The sequence below is a fragment of the Haliaeetus leucocephalus genome, unplaced genomic scaffold, assembly GCF_000737465.1.
Source record: "Haliaeetus leucocephalus isolate CR32 unplaced genomic scaffold, Haliaeetus_leucocephalus-4.0 Scaffold450, whole genome shotgun sequence".
NCBI classification, from domain to species: Eukaryota; Metazoa; Chordata; class Aves; order Accipitriformes; family Accipitridae; genus Haliaeetus; species Haliaeetus leucocephalus.
This window is the reverse complement of record NW_010972886.1, coordinates 3,699,396-3,715,564: the sequence shown is the minus strand read 5'-3', so window position 1 is coordinate 3,715,564 and position 16,169 is coordinate 3,699,396.

Below are 16,169 nucleotides of genomic sequence, written 5' to 3'. Positions count from 1 at the left end.
AAACTGGCAGATGAAGTGGCTAAGCCACTAGCTGTATCTGAGAAGTCGTGGCAGTCCAGGGAAGTTCCCACTGACTGGAAAAGGGGAAACATAACTCCCATTTTTAAAAAGGGAAAAAGGAAGACCTGGGAAACTACAGGCCAGTCAGTCTCACCTCTGTGCCCAGCAAGATCATGGAGCGGATTGTCCTGGAAATGATACTAAGGCATATGGAAAATATGGAGGTGTTTGGTGACAGCCAACATGGCTTCAATAGGGCAAGTTGTGCCTGACAAATTTGGTGGCCTTTTACAATGGGGTTACAGCATTGGTGGATAAGGGAAGAGTGACAGATGCTATCTACCTGGACTTGTGCAAAGCATTTGACACTGTCCCACACGACATCCTTGTCTCTAAATTGGAGAGACATGGATTTGACAGATGGACCACTTGGTGGATAAGGAATTGGCTGGATGGTCACACTCAAAGAGTTGTGGTCAATGGCTCGATGTCCAAGTGGAGACCAGTGACGAGTGGCATACCTTAGGGGTCAGTATTGGGACTGGCGCTGTTTGTCACTTTGTCCACGACATGGACAGTGGGATTGAGCGCACCCTCAGCAAGTTTGCTGACGACACCAAGCTGTGTGGTGTGGTTGACACGCTGGAGGGATGGGATGCCATCCAGAGGGACCTTGACAGGCTTGAGAGGTGGGCCTGTGCGAACCTCATGAAGTTCGACAAGGCCAAGTGCAAGGTCCTGCACATGGGTTGGGGCAATCCCAAGCACAAATACAGGCTGGGCGATGAGTGGATTGAGAGCAGCCCTAAGGAGAAGGACTTCGGGGTGTTGGTTGATGCGAAGTTCAACATAACCCAGCAACGTGCATCTGCAGCCCAGAAAGCCAACCGTGTTCTGCGATGCATCAAAAGAAGCGTGACCAGCAGGTCGAGGGAGGTGATTCTCCCACTCTACTCTGCTCTTGTGAGACCCCACCTGGAGTACTGCATCCAGCTCTGGGGCCCCCAACATCAGAAGGACGTGGACCTGTTGGATGGAGTCCAGAGGAGGGCCACAAAGACAAACAGAGGTCTGGAGCCCCTCTCCTATGAAGACGGGCTGAGAGAGTTGGGGTTGTTCAGCCTGGAGAAGAGAAGGCTCCAGGCAGACGTTACAGCAGCCTTCCAGTACCTAAAGGGGGCCTACAAGAAAGCCGGGGAGGGACTTTTTACAAGGGCATGTAGTGATAGGACAAGGGATAATGGCTTTAAACTGAAAGAGGGTAGATTTAGATTAGATATAAGGAAGAAATTCTTTACTGTGAGGGTGGTGAGGCACTGGAAGAGGTTGCCCACAGAGGTTGTGGATGCCCCATCGCTGAAAGTGTTCAAGGCCAGGTTGGCTGGGGCCTTGAGCAACCTGGTCTAGTGGAAGGTGTCCCTGCCCATGGCAGGGGCTTGGAACTATATGGTCTTTAAGGTCCCTTCCAACCCAAACCATTCTATGATTCTATGAATGGATTCTGATCTAATCATTAACAGGGACACCATTCCTGATTATAGCACGCTCTATGTCTATGGTCCAGCAGGGTTCAGAAAAAAAGGTGTAGATTTTTTTTGTACACTGTAACTCTAATCCAAATTCTAGCCCCAACTTTTAATGCAGAGAAAATGACAAAATGGTTCCCCAAGAGAATACTAGTTTATGATTATTGTGATACATTGTCTCTGACTAGCCTTATGTTGTCTCCACGAGCTCTTTAGGATGCACCACAAAGCTGCCTCTTCAATACCTTCCTTTATAAATGTCAATACCAATCCTAACAACTCCAGTACAGTCAAGAAACAAATAGGTCCATACCTAGCTTGTCAGTCATGATCTGCCAAATTGTACTGAAAACTAGACGTTTTCTTGAGAATCCATTATAGGGCAGTGACTGGTGAAGACAGACTCCCGAGAGCTTTTCAGGTACCATCTTGTCCAGTAACCTGAGGGCTCCGTTGCACAGTTTCACAGTTACCTGGTATAATGCTGCATAAGCACTGTCCTCCCCAGTAAACACAAGCCTACCTACTGTGCACATACACAGATACTCTAGCATAGTCTGCAGTGCCATATCAATGAAGTCTTCATCCCGATTATTTGAGGTGTCTCTCTGCAGGGGACACTTTATGACTCAGCATGTTTAGTCTTCTAAGAGAGTCATTGTCATATGAGGAAGAAAAAATAAGAATTATACTGCTGGACCCTCCCATGGCCACACTGCTAGGGAGAGGGCTGTAGTGACAGGGGTTGAGAGTGTATGGTAGTCAGGTGAGGGAAGAGCCTAGAATTAGATGTAGGGTTTTGGAGAGTAAGGACTGAAGATGTAGTCCTGTATCCTCTGAGGCTAGTGCAGATAACATAACAACTGAAGCAAGGGGAATTTGAGGCAGGATTTTTGGATGATGAGTAACTTGATTTTGTTCATGTTGTAGTTAGCATACAGTTGAGATGGAAGGGACAGTAAAGCTAATGGTATTGCTGGAGCCTGTATGCCAGTAATTTAGGAAGAAGGCTTTCTGGGGCAGACTCAGCTAATTAAATGGGAGATGAAGTTCTGTTCACTGTAGTGAAGCTTTTAGGTTATGATTAAAATTCTGCTAGTTGGGACAGCAGGAACTGTAGAATATATTGGTGGATATGGCAAACCAACAGGCTTGTGGAAAGCGAGGCAGGTTGAAATGCAAAGTGATTATAATCTTCTGTGGTAAATTCTGAAGAGTGCTGTCAGTCTTGAAATTATGCTTCCTGTGAGGATTAGGATCGGGGTTAAATGAGAATCTTCTGTGGCTCAAGGGACTAAGATGTGGGCTGGTGCCCACCGTATAAAAACCCAGGGTATATAGGGTTATAATTTTTAGAAGGGTAAGTGTAAGGCTATTGCCAGGTAGCTTTTCCGACAGCAGGACTGAAGAAAGATCTTCTTTTCAAATCTGTTAAAAGGTAAGATCATGCAAGTCCCCCAAGGCCTGGATGAAAACTGAGGCTGGCAAAGTGAGTGGCAGATGGCAGCTGGGAGGTGCAGTTACGATTAATTCAAACCCAGTCGTTTTTAATCATTGACATAGAAAGCAGATTTAATACAGTCTAAGATTTGACCTGTCAGCAACAGTAATGGGCTACAAGGCCTTCTGAATAAACCTGGCACTAGACATCAACGAGTTTTCCTATTACTAGTACAAACTTGTGTCAAGTTTCCAGGAATACTTGTTTCATGAGAACATCTTAAGGAGTTCTGTGGCCATTACACATGTGAAAGATCCAAGGTATTTTTGCAGTCTGAGTTCTATAAGCAAGTAGTGGTCAGGCCAATTTGCCGTGTTGGAGGAGAATTCCATCTAACCTCTTCAGCTGACTTGTTTAGTTGGATTTTGGGGGGGAATAGGCAGAAGGAAACACTGCAGCTCTTAGTCATAAAGAATAGATTCTGTGATAAAACCAAGAATATAAGTCTATGTTAAATTTGGTACCTTCAGCCTGGGATAGTTAAAAATCACTATTCTGGAGTTAAGAATATTCCAGATACAAAGCTACTGTAATCCAAGATTGGACGTGCTGATCTAAAGAAGATTTTTTTTTTTTTTTTCCCCCTGTGTTTCTTCCTATGAGGTCCTATGTCTTACAGTTCTTCCTATGTACTTTGCATAGTGCCTAACATGATCTGCTAATATTAAGCAGTTCTTAAGGTTACTAACCACACTTTCACTCCAGCTAAAATGTTGCAATATGTATTCCAATGTCAGTGTCACCAATATCCTGTGTTCCATTTCCTGGCAGTGAAATTTTTTTAAAGATTTAGACTTCACTTATTATTACAAAGGCAATGGAAGTCAGGAGCAGCATCTAAGAAATCCAGCCTGGGAACTTTGTCAGCCCCCAAAATAATAGGATGAGTTTTGTCTGTACTTTGATGGCCTGTGCAACAGATGAAAGAAAAGAAAGCATATTCCAAACACAACACTTCCTGCCCAAAAGCATAGACAAGTGTGCAAATCCTGTTCTGCTGGAAGGAGAAAAACAAGACTTTTGAAAAAGATAGAACAGTTATTATGGATGCATGGAGTTTTTCAATGGATTAAAAAGCACGTGGTCACTGTGTTCACCTGATTTTTCAGTTGCAGGGGCTTGTATGTAGAAGGCTTCCCATTACTTACCTTACATTTGCTATGTGTGGGAAGTAGAAAGGGACATGTATAATGATGACATATTCTAGTGTACAGGTAGAAAGTTTGTAGATACCAGACGTATTCTGAAAATGTCGCAGGAATTCCAGAATGATGAAGAATGGATCAAAGTTCTTGTCAGAGCCTAACCTCCAACAAGAGTAAAACCTATCACATTCAGGGGACAACCTCTAGGTGTCACTTGAGTGTACAAATAGAATTTGGGGTTGGGCAACTCAGCTCTGAAGATGCAGCGATATTTTGGCAGAAGTTAATTGTTTAAATGATCAGTGGGTTATTTTCTCTTGATCATCAAATATAATTTGGTTTCTGTTATTCGGTATTCTGAGCAAACAATCTGATTGTTTGACGTAAGTTGAAGCGTGAGTAATTTATGGGGCAACTTGTAGAAGAATTTTAATGATATTGATAAGAAAAAAAAGGTCACAAAAATTACTTTAAAGTCAATCACCAACTTCTCTAATAAACTTAGAGACCAATTGTGCAGGATGCTCTGCATGCTGAAATTATTGTGTCTTGCATGCCAAATTTCCAGTGCTTTGAAAGCAAGTCATAAGGTCTAACTGTTTTGGAAAGCTGGTGTTCCCTAAATATGCAGATATTGGCAGTATAAATGTCTGTACATGCTTATTTGGCAGTGTACATTTCTGTGGCCTTCTCTCAGAGAGCTTCAATTCTTTGAGCTGAAAAGATTTCCATGTTAGTTCAATCCCTGACTCACCTCCTATTCCTAGAGTGCCCTTAGTTCAGGGGGCTATGTAAGCATGTAATGCACTCAGTCCTCTCTCAGAAGAGAGCTTTTGCATGTGTTTAAGAATGTCCTTTATCCTCATTGACTTTGTTGAGCCATAGTTACCGTCTTAAAGTGTTTTCCTAAGTAGGGACAACAATCAATTATTGCCATGGATTTTATTTTCTTCTGTCACCTTATTGTGGGTGACTGTTCTCCCAAAGCTAAAATTCCATAATGCAGAAGACTTATTTCACAGTTTACTACAGTTTTTACTTGTAGGCCAAGAGCAAAAAATGATTGTACTAAAATTCAGCAAAACATCTAAAGAAACCTACTTTTTTTCCATTTGAAGATGTTTCCAGTTTAGGACCTTGAAATGTTTTAAGAAACTCAAGCCTTAGTTGTCATATTAATGCAGAGACTTGGAGCAAGGCTGGAACTACCAAGTAGCACAATCCTAGGATATTGTATTAATAGGAAATGTAAGATTCCTAAATTTTTAATGAATAATTTTATTTTTCATTTTAAATGCATTGAAGTTAATAGGAGGGTCACATCAACACTCCATCGTATCTCAGATTGTATACAAATATATTCAACATCCTAGATTATCTATCTGTAATAATTCGTTATATTTTTACAACGTGAGGAAAAGCATGATAAACTCATTTTGTTTAACTGCCGGAAATCTAGGTTTCAGAAGCCATAGGTTCAAATTGTCTTTGCAGACAATGAGGTCATGAGCCCTCTGAAGTGAAATTTTGATTCCGATTTCAGTAGAGTTAGTGTTTCTTGAGCAATATCTCCAGAGGTTTAGCTAAATCTCTACTGATGTTTTCATGTTTTCAGAACAAGAATGCTAAGTCTTGTCTTTTTGAAAGCAGTTTATCATCTGGAAAACTGTATTATGATCGCAGAAAGCTGCGGGTACTTTGCCACAAGATGGCAGTGTAACAGCACATGTCATTTAAGCCTAATTTTTCTGAAGTGTTCTGGAAACATTGGCTATTAGAGCTAGAATTTGCCTGCAATTAAGTCCAGCATTATTGCTTTTTAACTTTTCAAAATACCATTGTTCCCCTTGTATGGTTAGTGCCTCTTTGCCTACATTTTAATTACATTGTTTTTCTTTTGTGCTGTTTATTAGCTATACAATAAGCTTTAATAAAGAATAATGAATCTCCTGAATTTCCCTATTGTGTCCTATGATTAATAGTCTTTTATTTGTAGACTACTTGCCACAATCTTTTTTTAGAAAAGTAATTTATTCTTTAAAATGTAATTGTTAATTTGTTTAAAAATGTAATTTTTGATGTGTTTCATCTGCTATCCTTTCTTTTAAAGGGTTTTATTTTTTTAGCAGGTCAGTTTGGAGATTTTAGTTCATAGACCTTTGGTAGGTTCTCATAACTGTTTTCAAAGCCTTCAAGCCTATGTTTTTAATTGTTATTGTTTATCTCGTTGGGGTATTTTATTAAGGTTCATCTCTTTCCATTTTTCCAGTGGTTTCTTGAGTAAGAATCACTATTCTTGTCAGCAAAAGAGTTGCCATTTTTTAACTTGGGAAATACTGTAATGGTTCCATTGTAAATATGCTGTCATGCATCCTTGTTGTTATTTGTTTCTAATCAGTCTGTGGTGGAGACTTGCTAGAGTTTCACTAAAGGTATCCAAGAGGTAAACAAAACAATGTGAATTTGTTTGCCTTCATGACAATTTTGCAAGCCATATTTATCAAAAACATTACTGTTTTCTGCAGTTTGTATTTTTATATCAAAGCCATTCAAATTTTTCATCCTTTTGTGATTAGAAAAGGGATAACAAAACTTCAGACTTGTACTGAAGTACAAGAGTCTGCCTTTCTAGGTGGACTCTAGGTGATCCAGTTGAATGTCTTGCTCTTCACCAATGCATAGGAAGGAGCTGGTGTTTATAGAGAGCAGCTTGGGCTTGAGTTTGTCTAAATAGCAGTCAAAAGTGAGATAGTTTGCAGTGACTTTCAAAAATTTATTCAAACTCCAAGAAAGATAGGATAAGTTTTGACTGGGTTTCATTTTGTTGTGAAACAGTCTGGGACCACATAACGTGAGAAGTCCATCTTAGTTTTGTACTGAAATTCTTCATTCAACCTAACATGCAGTTTATTTCTGTGGTGATGGGCACTGAGTTACTCGGTAATTCTGCCTTTATTATGCTGATAGGCTGGTACTGTTGTATAGTCAGATTTTGGTATCTGCTCAGCAAAAATAAGAACTTCATCTTGTCTTTCTTAAACACACTGTTCTGTCAAAGTTACATATGAGGTTTATAAAGATGCTTTAGAAGTCAGTGTAAGTTGACATTTCAGATTCATTTCTGAGTAAAATGATCTCAAAATGGAACTTAGTGAAGAAAATGACTAATTAAACATCAAAATGGTTTGATGATGGAGAGCAAAATGAACAGAAAACATTATTTTTCATAAAATGTTCCTCTGTAACTAATGTGCAAAGCAAGGACACAAATTACTTGTAAAGATGCTTGTAGTTTAAAAAAAATCCTGCAATTCAGATACTCAACATAGACAAGATCTACATCTTTGTTCTCCCATTTCTGCCTGTTCTGTTGAGCAAGAAACCAGGAATTGACTGAAGATGACTTTTCTACCTGTTCAATTTTCAGTGTTGGCTGGCTCTCCTCAACTCTAGACATCTTTTAAGAATCCTCTCTTAGCAGGTTTTTTTATATACCTTTACCCTGTCATAATGCATAATGAGTATCTATTTTAGCCATTGTTTCTATGTACATTTTATCAATTCTACATTTACTAGCTTATACTCACTTGCCTGTCTTGATTCTGTTACCTCCAGAGTACAGGCATGACTTAATTTAGAAAGAAATTATTGGCAAAAAGCCTTTCTTTTCCCAGTTTCTGATTTCATTACATATTTATTAACTCAGTTCTTAACTTTTGTTTCTGAAAGCAGAAATCTAGGAATTGTAAATGATACTCCCTCTTTTCCTTCTACACTCTGGTTTTCTCTTGGGCTTTCTCTGTCTACTCATGGAATGCAGTCAGAATTTGTACTTAACATGGTATTGCCTCCTTTTTCTGTGTTTGTACCATTTTTTTCTTGCCTGATACAGCTGCTTCTTATGGTCTTTCTGTATCCTCTTTCTGTTAAGCTAGGTAATCTAAAGGCACCTACTCTTTCTTGTTGCTGCAAGAAAACAGAGATAAGTTTTTTGCTTCAGGCTGTAGAACTTAATACCCGTGTGTTCTGCCACTGGTTTCCTGTCACTGCAAAAAAGCCTTGTAAAACAAGGATGTAGCAACCTGACCACATCAGAGGCAAAGATATCAGATGGAGGTATATAAACCAGTCAAATGGAAAACCTACTTTGCATGATACCAATGTATTGGAAAATAACAGTATCAATGTTAATTGATTTACTCCTGAAATACTTACTAGGTACTTTTACTACCCTCATCTCTCTGGTATTTTGATGGGCAAGGTTTCTTGCCAGGTGTTTTTATGATTTTGCAAACTGTTTCTTGCCTATGGTCATTATATTATTAGCAGTCCTTTCCTAAGATAATAGGTAGTCAGGTTTTACCTATCAGATGCAGTAATTTTCCATCATTGTTCATTTCAGCATTATACCTTCTAGTTCAGTTATTCTACTTATACATGTCTCTGGTCTCTTGATCATTTCTCTGACTTGGGCCTGCAGATCCTCACAGGGTTAAAAGATTGTTTTTGTATTACCCCAACTCTCTGAAGTGTTCTTATACTGCTTATTGAATCACCTTCTGTTGTCTAAATGTTTTTGGTTTTCCATTTCCACACTGCAGCCCACTTCTCTGCATTACAGGATAAAGCTGGAGAACACTTGAATCCTCACTCCTATATAATATATATAAGTCCAGTTACTAGTGAATGGATATGAAATTACTTTCATTTGTCACTATGCATTTTAGTGTACTTTGTGTAGCGTACTTCACATTACTATGTAATTTTGATGTTTCATAGCCTTCACCTTTTGTTTGCACTGCCCAAACTTAAATTTTATTGACTTGATAGAGCCTGCCTATCTCAGTCTAGCTCATTGAATTAATTCTACTTACCACTTTTAGTAGTTAGAGCAACTGGTACTAATCAAATGAGCTGTGGAGAGAAAAGTCTATTTGATATACTTGCCCTAGAATCAGAACACAGCACTCTGAAGTGACCTGCAGTCTATTTGCTCTTTTTAAGGCAAGGTAAACTATACCTTTGTAAACTATATAAACTATATATCATCACAGACTATTCTTAAAAATCTTCCAGAGCTGGAGTGTCCACAGCCACTTCACCCACTGTGCTCTTCTGTGTTGTTACCCTTGCTCTTAAGAAAGTTCATAGAACAACCCATGTTGGAAAAGACCTCAGAAGATCATCTGGTCCAACTTCTCATGTGAAAGGAAGCCTAGCTAGATGGGCTTATCTAGCACCCTGTCCAGTCACATCTTGAAAACCTCCAGTGATGGGGACTCTACCATGTCCCTGGGGAGGTTGTTCCAGTGATTGTTTTCACAGTTTCTTTCTTATATCAAGATGAAACCTCTCCTGGTGCGACCTGTACCCACTGGACCTCATCTTCTCCACATGGCTTCTTGTGAGGAGAGCCTCTATCCTCCTTGTAGTCACCCTTTACGTACTGGAATACTCTGATGGGGTCCCCCCGAGCCTTCTTTTCTCCAGGGAGAAAAGACCTAACTCCTTCAGTCTTTTCTCATGGGGCAGGTTCTCCTGCCCTTTGATCATCTTCATGGCCCTTCTTTGGACCATCTCCAGGCTGTCCACACCTTTCTTGAATTGTGGAGACCAGAACTGTACACAGTACTGCAGGTGCAGCCTGATAAGCACCGAGTGGAGTGGGACAATCGCATCTCTGTCTCCACTCATAATGCCCCTTTTGCTGACATTTAGGCCTATTACTTCTGTTCCCTGCAAAGGAAGTAGGTTATCGCCTTCCTCTTTGCATCAGTCAAGAGGAGCATTCTTCAGAATTTGAACAGTTAATTTTTCCCTCAGTCTTTTCTCTAGTCTGAACAATCTCAGTGCTTTCAGTCTTTCCTCATAGATGGTGTTTTAGAGACCTTCAGCCACACCTGTTGCTTTGTTAGACTCTGAAATTGGTCCAGTCTCTTTTAAAATGTGCCTGAACTAAGCACAGTATTGCAGGTAAGGTCTTAGTGTTGAAAAAAGTAAAATAACAGCTTTACCAATCTTCTGGGTGATAGTCATGTATGGTTTTTCTGCAGCATTGATATTGTTGACTCACATACAACTTGTCAACTCTGTAGTTTCAGATCCTTTTCAGCAGAGCTACCAGCTAAACATTCCCCAACCTGTACGCATGCTTATTGCTGTGCATGTAAGTCTTGCACACATCCTTACTGAATTTGCAGTCTCCTTTTTCAGATTTATTTCCTGTTTGTCAAGATCACTTTGAATTATAGCCCTCCTGTCCAAAACGCTTGCAGTTCTTCATAGACTGGTGTAACTGCCAGTTTAAAAAGCTTCCTCTTTATTATACAACCCAGTTCAATAACTAATGCATCAAATGGTATCAGACCCAGGGCAGACTCCTGCAAATGTCACACTGATACAGCCTTCCTCAATGATAGTGAATTAAAGATAGCTAATTCTAAATAGGTTTTCCACCAGTTTTATACCATTTAAGTGCTTATTTCCTCTAGAGTAGGTAACATTTGCATAAGCAAGCTAGAGATATGTGAGTGTCAAAAACTCTAGAGAAGATGGATATATGGCAATCGTTGTCTCTTCCTTATGCACAAAGCTTGTTATTCTTTCAAGCATGTTACCCTCTCACAGAAAGAAACTATGATATGACACAATTTATTTTTCAACACAGCTATGATAAGTGTTACTTCAGTCATGTAGTGGTTTGATTATTCATTCCATGATTATTACTTTTTTCCCTTTTTAATAGGAACTGCTGCTGCAATGATTGTTAGGTAATTTCCAAGCAGTACTTTTAATCTTTCCCCTACCCTTTTATATTTGCCCTTGCCCAGCCTTGGAAGTTCCTAGAGACAGTCCAAAGAAGGATCACAAAAACAGAACTGCAGAAGAGTTACAATGTAGGACTAATTCTGTTTATTAGAAAGAAAGTTGAGGTCATTTAAGTGCCTGTGCTGAGGTACTTTCAAGGCTGAGGTGGTTACTGGGCTCATACAAATCCTTACCTTTGGATCTGGGAAGGAGTTTTTTCTCTGGCTTGGGTTCGCAAGAACTTTTGCGAACTTTTCCTTCCTTCAGCAGTTACTGGTATGGTTTGCCTGCTGATATCATTCATGTCGGCTTAGCCAGAATCTGTCACTGCTGAGAGCCAAACCCTTGTCTTTGCTTGGGACATACAGCTTAATCTTCTGAGAATGGAAATATTTTACTAAAGTCTTTAAGATTTATGTACAGATACCCGGATAAAAATCTAATGGCCTCTTACGTCCATATGTTGATTAGATGATTTAGTGGTCCTTTCAGCTTTTAAATATTAAGAAATTTAAGAGTAATCTGTCAAAGAAAAATTCTTCAGATTTTCTGTTTTGTTTAATTTTGTGGCACTAACAAGTATGCCCCTTTTTATTGTTTTACTCCAAGTTTATATTAATATGCAATTCTGTTTGGTGGGAGAAGTCCATATTTCACAGAATAAAACCAAAAACTTCATTGCAGCCTCTGACATGAAGCCACGTATTGGCAAATTATAATTATGGGTTGTTGATTTGGAAATTCTTTTTGTACACTTCAGCAACACAAGATCCCTTTTAAAGGCAAAAAATAATTTAGATCCATTTCTGCTGGTTCAAGTCAACTGAGAGACTTTCTTGCTTGCTTACAAAATTAGTCTTTTATATGTTCACTTCTTAAAAAGCATCAATTTTTACATATAGCTGAATCACAATTACAAACTTAATCGTAATATTAAACTCAGAAAATGTGCATTTCTTACACAAAAAAAGTCTGAATGCTGCAATATTTTCAAGGTAGCTGAACACTATTCTCATTTTTACTATTTGATAGACAGTCTGATAAGAACTGCTGGAAGAAGAACTCCAAAGGCATACTTTGCCTTCTTGTAACCACTGCACTGCAGCTACACAAAACCCTGTTTGTGAAGTAAGAGGTTGGCCTCATCTCTTTTGGAGGCATCCTGAAAACGAAAATTTATCATCAAATCACTTATATAAAAATAGAAAAAATGTATTGAATTTTGTATCTTTTCAGTGAATTAGCTGTCAACCCTAAATGGCTAAAGATAGGACACTTCTATTTCACAGTCATCTTTGCACATTAAAGAAAGTGTGATCAGTGCATTCTCAAAATATCACCATGTTTCTCAGCCATAGAGGAGGACTAAATCGTCCCCTAGTATATTCCATTGTTCCAGTGACCCACACATGCTGTGGAACTTCACCATCTCAAATGGTTTGCAGGTGACAGCATTTGCTTGACTCAGACCCAAGTTTCTCTCTCTGATAAAAAAAAAAAGTCAGACTTTTCTTTTTGAATAAATGTGTTACTAAAAAAATAAGCAGTGCAGAGATGTAAATATATATTAGAAATAAAGGGGGTTTTTGTTCAGTGAAAAACACCTTTTTCTTTTAAACTTTGCTTTGGCTGTATCTTTATTTATTAATCTCTTTTCAGTTAAAAGACTTCAAAGAATTTCTATTTTTCTTATGCTTTGTTTTTTTCCTGGTTTACTCAGCTACGATGTAAGGCAACTTGGATGACAGAGGCTTTGACGTCTTTTGCCCATGTGTCAGACTGCTTTCATTGGTAATATTCTCACATTTAGTGAGGCATTTCATAGGCTTTGTGCTTGATCATACAAACCTCACACTGGTCCAAGGCCAGAAAGGGATCACAGTTTAGCCTGCTGTCACCTGCACTGCCGACTGTCACAATGTTTTCATGAATTGGTGGGTTTCAGCTAAAACTGTGGTGCCTGTTTCATTGTCTTCCCAAGCTGCTTAGAAAAGCATCCGTAGCCCCCAGCCAGGCTTCTTCTGGCCACCTCTGTGGTGGCAGCACTGCCTTGGCAGACAGGCAGATAAGCCATGCTTTCTCCTTACCACTTCAGCGGTCTGGACTGGTCTCAAAGCCGGACAGGGAGAAATAGGAAGTCCAGCTGCTTGAGTGAGTTCTGCTTTTTTTTCTTAAACTTGACTGATAGAATGGTTTTCTTCATCTTTCTTTTTCCTCTTGGTGTAGCAGTTGGAAGTGGTCTAAGTTTGGAGAAAGCAGAGGTGAGACAGAAAAGAGCAGGATGAACTTGGGGGCAGGTTTGGTTTGGGGTCCAGGGGTTTGCCATATACAGAATCGTGAACTCTTGAAGCAGAAGCTGAAGTTTTATTCTTTGCTACAGTGTCATGTCTGAAATAAGACTAGCTGTGATTTAGATGCACCTAAGACAAGCATACCCTTACCTCCATCATTTTCCCATTCATGATCAGGTGTAGTTGTTACAAAGAGCTGATAGAAAAGTGCATTCTTAATTACACAATTATACAATAACTAATCTTCAACTATATATATTATAGACAAATTACGTAGTGAAATGAGCTTGTGTGCACAAGTCCTAAAAAATTACCTGTCACATTCAGTTTACACAGAAAAAGCTGGTAAAAGAATGTGCTGCTTTGTTGTTAAATGAAGTATTAAATCTCTCTAGAACTATCCAACCACAGGCTGCTTTTTAGGCAACAAACTGCATTTCATTAGCAGAGAAGTTGAAATTTGTTTTCTCTGTTAAAGTAACTACCAAGATTAAAGATTACAGGAAATATGCAAGGGTATATTTACACTCATGGGGGTTTCCTTACTCCTACTCCAAATCGCAGTTCTTACTCAGGAAGGCCATGCCTGGGGCTGCAGTTCTTTCAAGAACTGGGTCACACTTTTAACCACTGCAAAAAATTTTCCACTAGTTTCAAGTCTTGGTTCTGCCAACTAGACAGAGCAGAGACATTCCAAACAGCATGTCCAAAGGACACCCCATGTATTTTTGTCATTTCTCTTTGCATTTTTCTCCAAATGTATTAATATATTCTTTGTAATGTAATCTTTGTAACGTATTGAAATAAACTTATGATTACTTTTCTCCTACACCTGTTCTGGTCCCAAGTCTGATTTCACTGTGGCAAATAGCAGATGTTCCGTTCCCCTGTGGGTGGGAACATCATTAACATGTCCTGACTCCTCTTGGAGCATCATGCCATTATAGAGGTTGGGAAGTCTTGAAGAATCTGGTGGGAACATCTCAAGTGAGCTGAAATGGCTTGATCGCTGGCTGGCAACTTGGGCACCAGATTTGATGAAAGAAGCCTCTCAATGAGTATGAGGAGAAGTCTTTCTCTAGGGAGAGAGGATCTGATAATCTGATATTCAGGGATTGCCTTAGACTGTCCTGTTCATACTCTGGGCGAAGCTGGCAAGTTAATGAGCTGTAACTGACATACATTCTTCAGGGACAAGAAAGCTGAGGAAAAAAACCCAAAACCTAATCAAAAGACAGACCCCCAAAATCAGAACACGGTAAGTGTTCTTTATAAAAAAATAATTTTTCCTCTTGTAATATTGGACCATTTCTACTGTCCATTAGCTGTTGAAAATGCTTATGGTGAAATCATCAGGCTAAGGACCATTTATGTAGTTGGATAACATATACAAAAGAGCTCAAGATGGCTTACTGGATAGAAAGAATATGCTCACTTTTCCTGGGGAAGGATAGTGTTGTCGAGACTGGAGAACACAAACTTTCTTCAGCAAACAGGGAAGGAGTGATTGCTTTCCAAAAGGAGAAATCAGGGTATTCATGTAGATTTCTGAGGCTAGGAAAGATCTAGAAATTAGCTGAGTGTGTGTTGTTGCTGTCTAAAATTGTTTATGAGAACCTCAGGACCTCCCTGAGGAGTAGAAAGATTAAGAATGGACTAACAGGAGGAAGAATAATTTTCACGTGGTCCTAGTTTCAATGTCCACCTGGTGTTGGGGAGATGAAGGGAGTTTTCACCTGAACCCTTATAACATCTCCTTAGTTAAGATATCCTTCAGAGTAGAGAGAGAACATTTTGCTGGTAGTTCACTGTCTCTCCACACATAAGGATCACACAAAGGCTTTTAACTCTGTCCGTTACAGTTGTTTTGCAGAAACCTCACCTTTCAGATTTGGCATGTAACGCAAACATGGGGATGTAAACTGAGCTACATGTTCACAAAAATATTAAACCATAAAGATACCAACTTTCCTCTTAGGTGAGGAGAATGCAAAGCCAATATTTCTTACATGGTTTCTATTCAGAACTGCTACAGTTTTGAACAGAAACTGAGTAAGAGATGCTTAAATTTACTGTTTGTAGAGCTTTGTTCTCATCTTGGATCTTCTATGCATTCCTTTTCTCAAGGGAACGAGGCCAAGAGTTTTATTTTGACTTTATGACAACTTTGTACAGCTCTATCCAGTACTGAAATGCATGATGCACTGGTAAAAAAAAAAAAAAGCCAACCTTTCTTTTAAAGCAACCAGATTCTATCTAAATGTTATACTCTGAATGAAAGCTAAAAATCTTAAAAGTAATGCTCCTTTTCAAATAGTCTAAGTTAAGAACACAACATTGCTTCTTTTGTGTACCTAGAGTTCTTCATGAGCAATAAATAAAAATACAGTGTCTTTTTGTTCAAAAAGTTATTTCCAACTTCCATGTGTGGCAATCAAATAAAAAGGATTACCACCTTTTTACAAATTTAAAACATTGCTTCATATGCATCCAGCTTTTGTTTTAATGCCAACCCTTCTCACTGAGTTCTACATTATTTTCTGAACAAGAGTGTTTTGATCAGTTTAGTAAGTTCCTGAATAAATTTGTGTCCTGTTTTCTCATGATTATCATATTAATTTCCACTTATTACTTTCCAAATGCACCAAATAGAAAAGTTGCATAAAGCTTAAGTGAAACTTTGTTCTTACTTTTAAAGTGTCTTATGGTGGACTTCTACATTGTAATGTAGAGAAAAAGAGAGAATAAAATAGTTTCGAGAGAAGCTAGTAGAGATTTTGCAAGGTGATGAAAGCTGCCTGATTTTCTGTGGGTTTTTTCTGGATCTTGGGTTTAGGTTGGGTTTTTTTGTTGGGTTTTTTTCCCCTCCTTTTTTTCTGGGGCAACCTGGGGAAAGCGT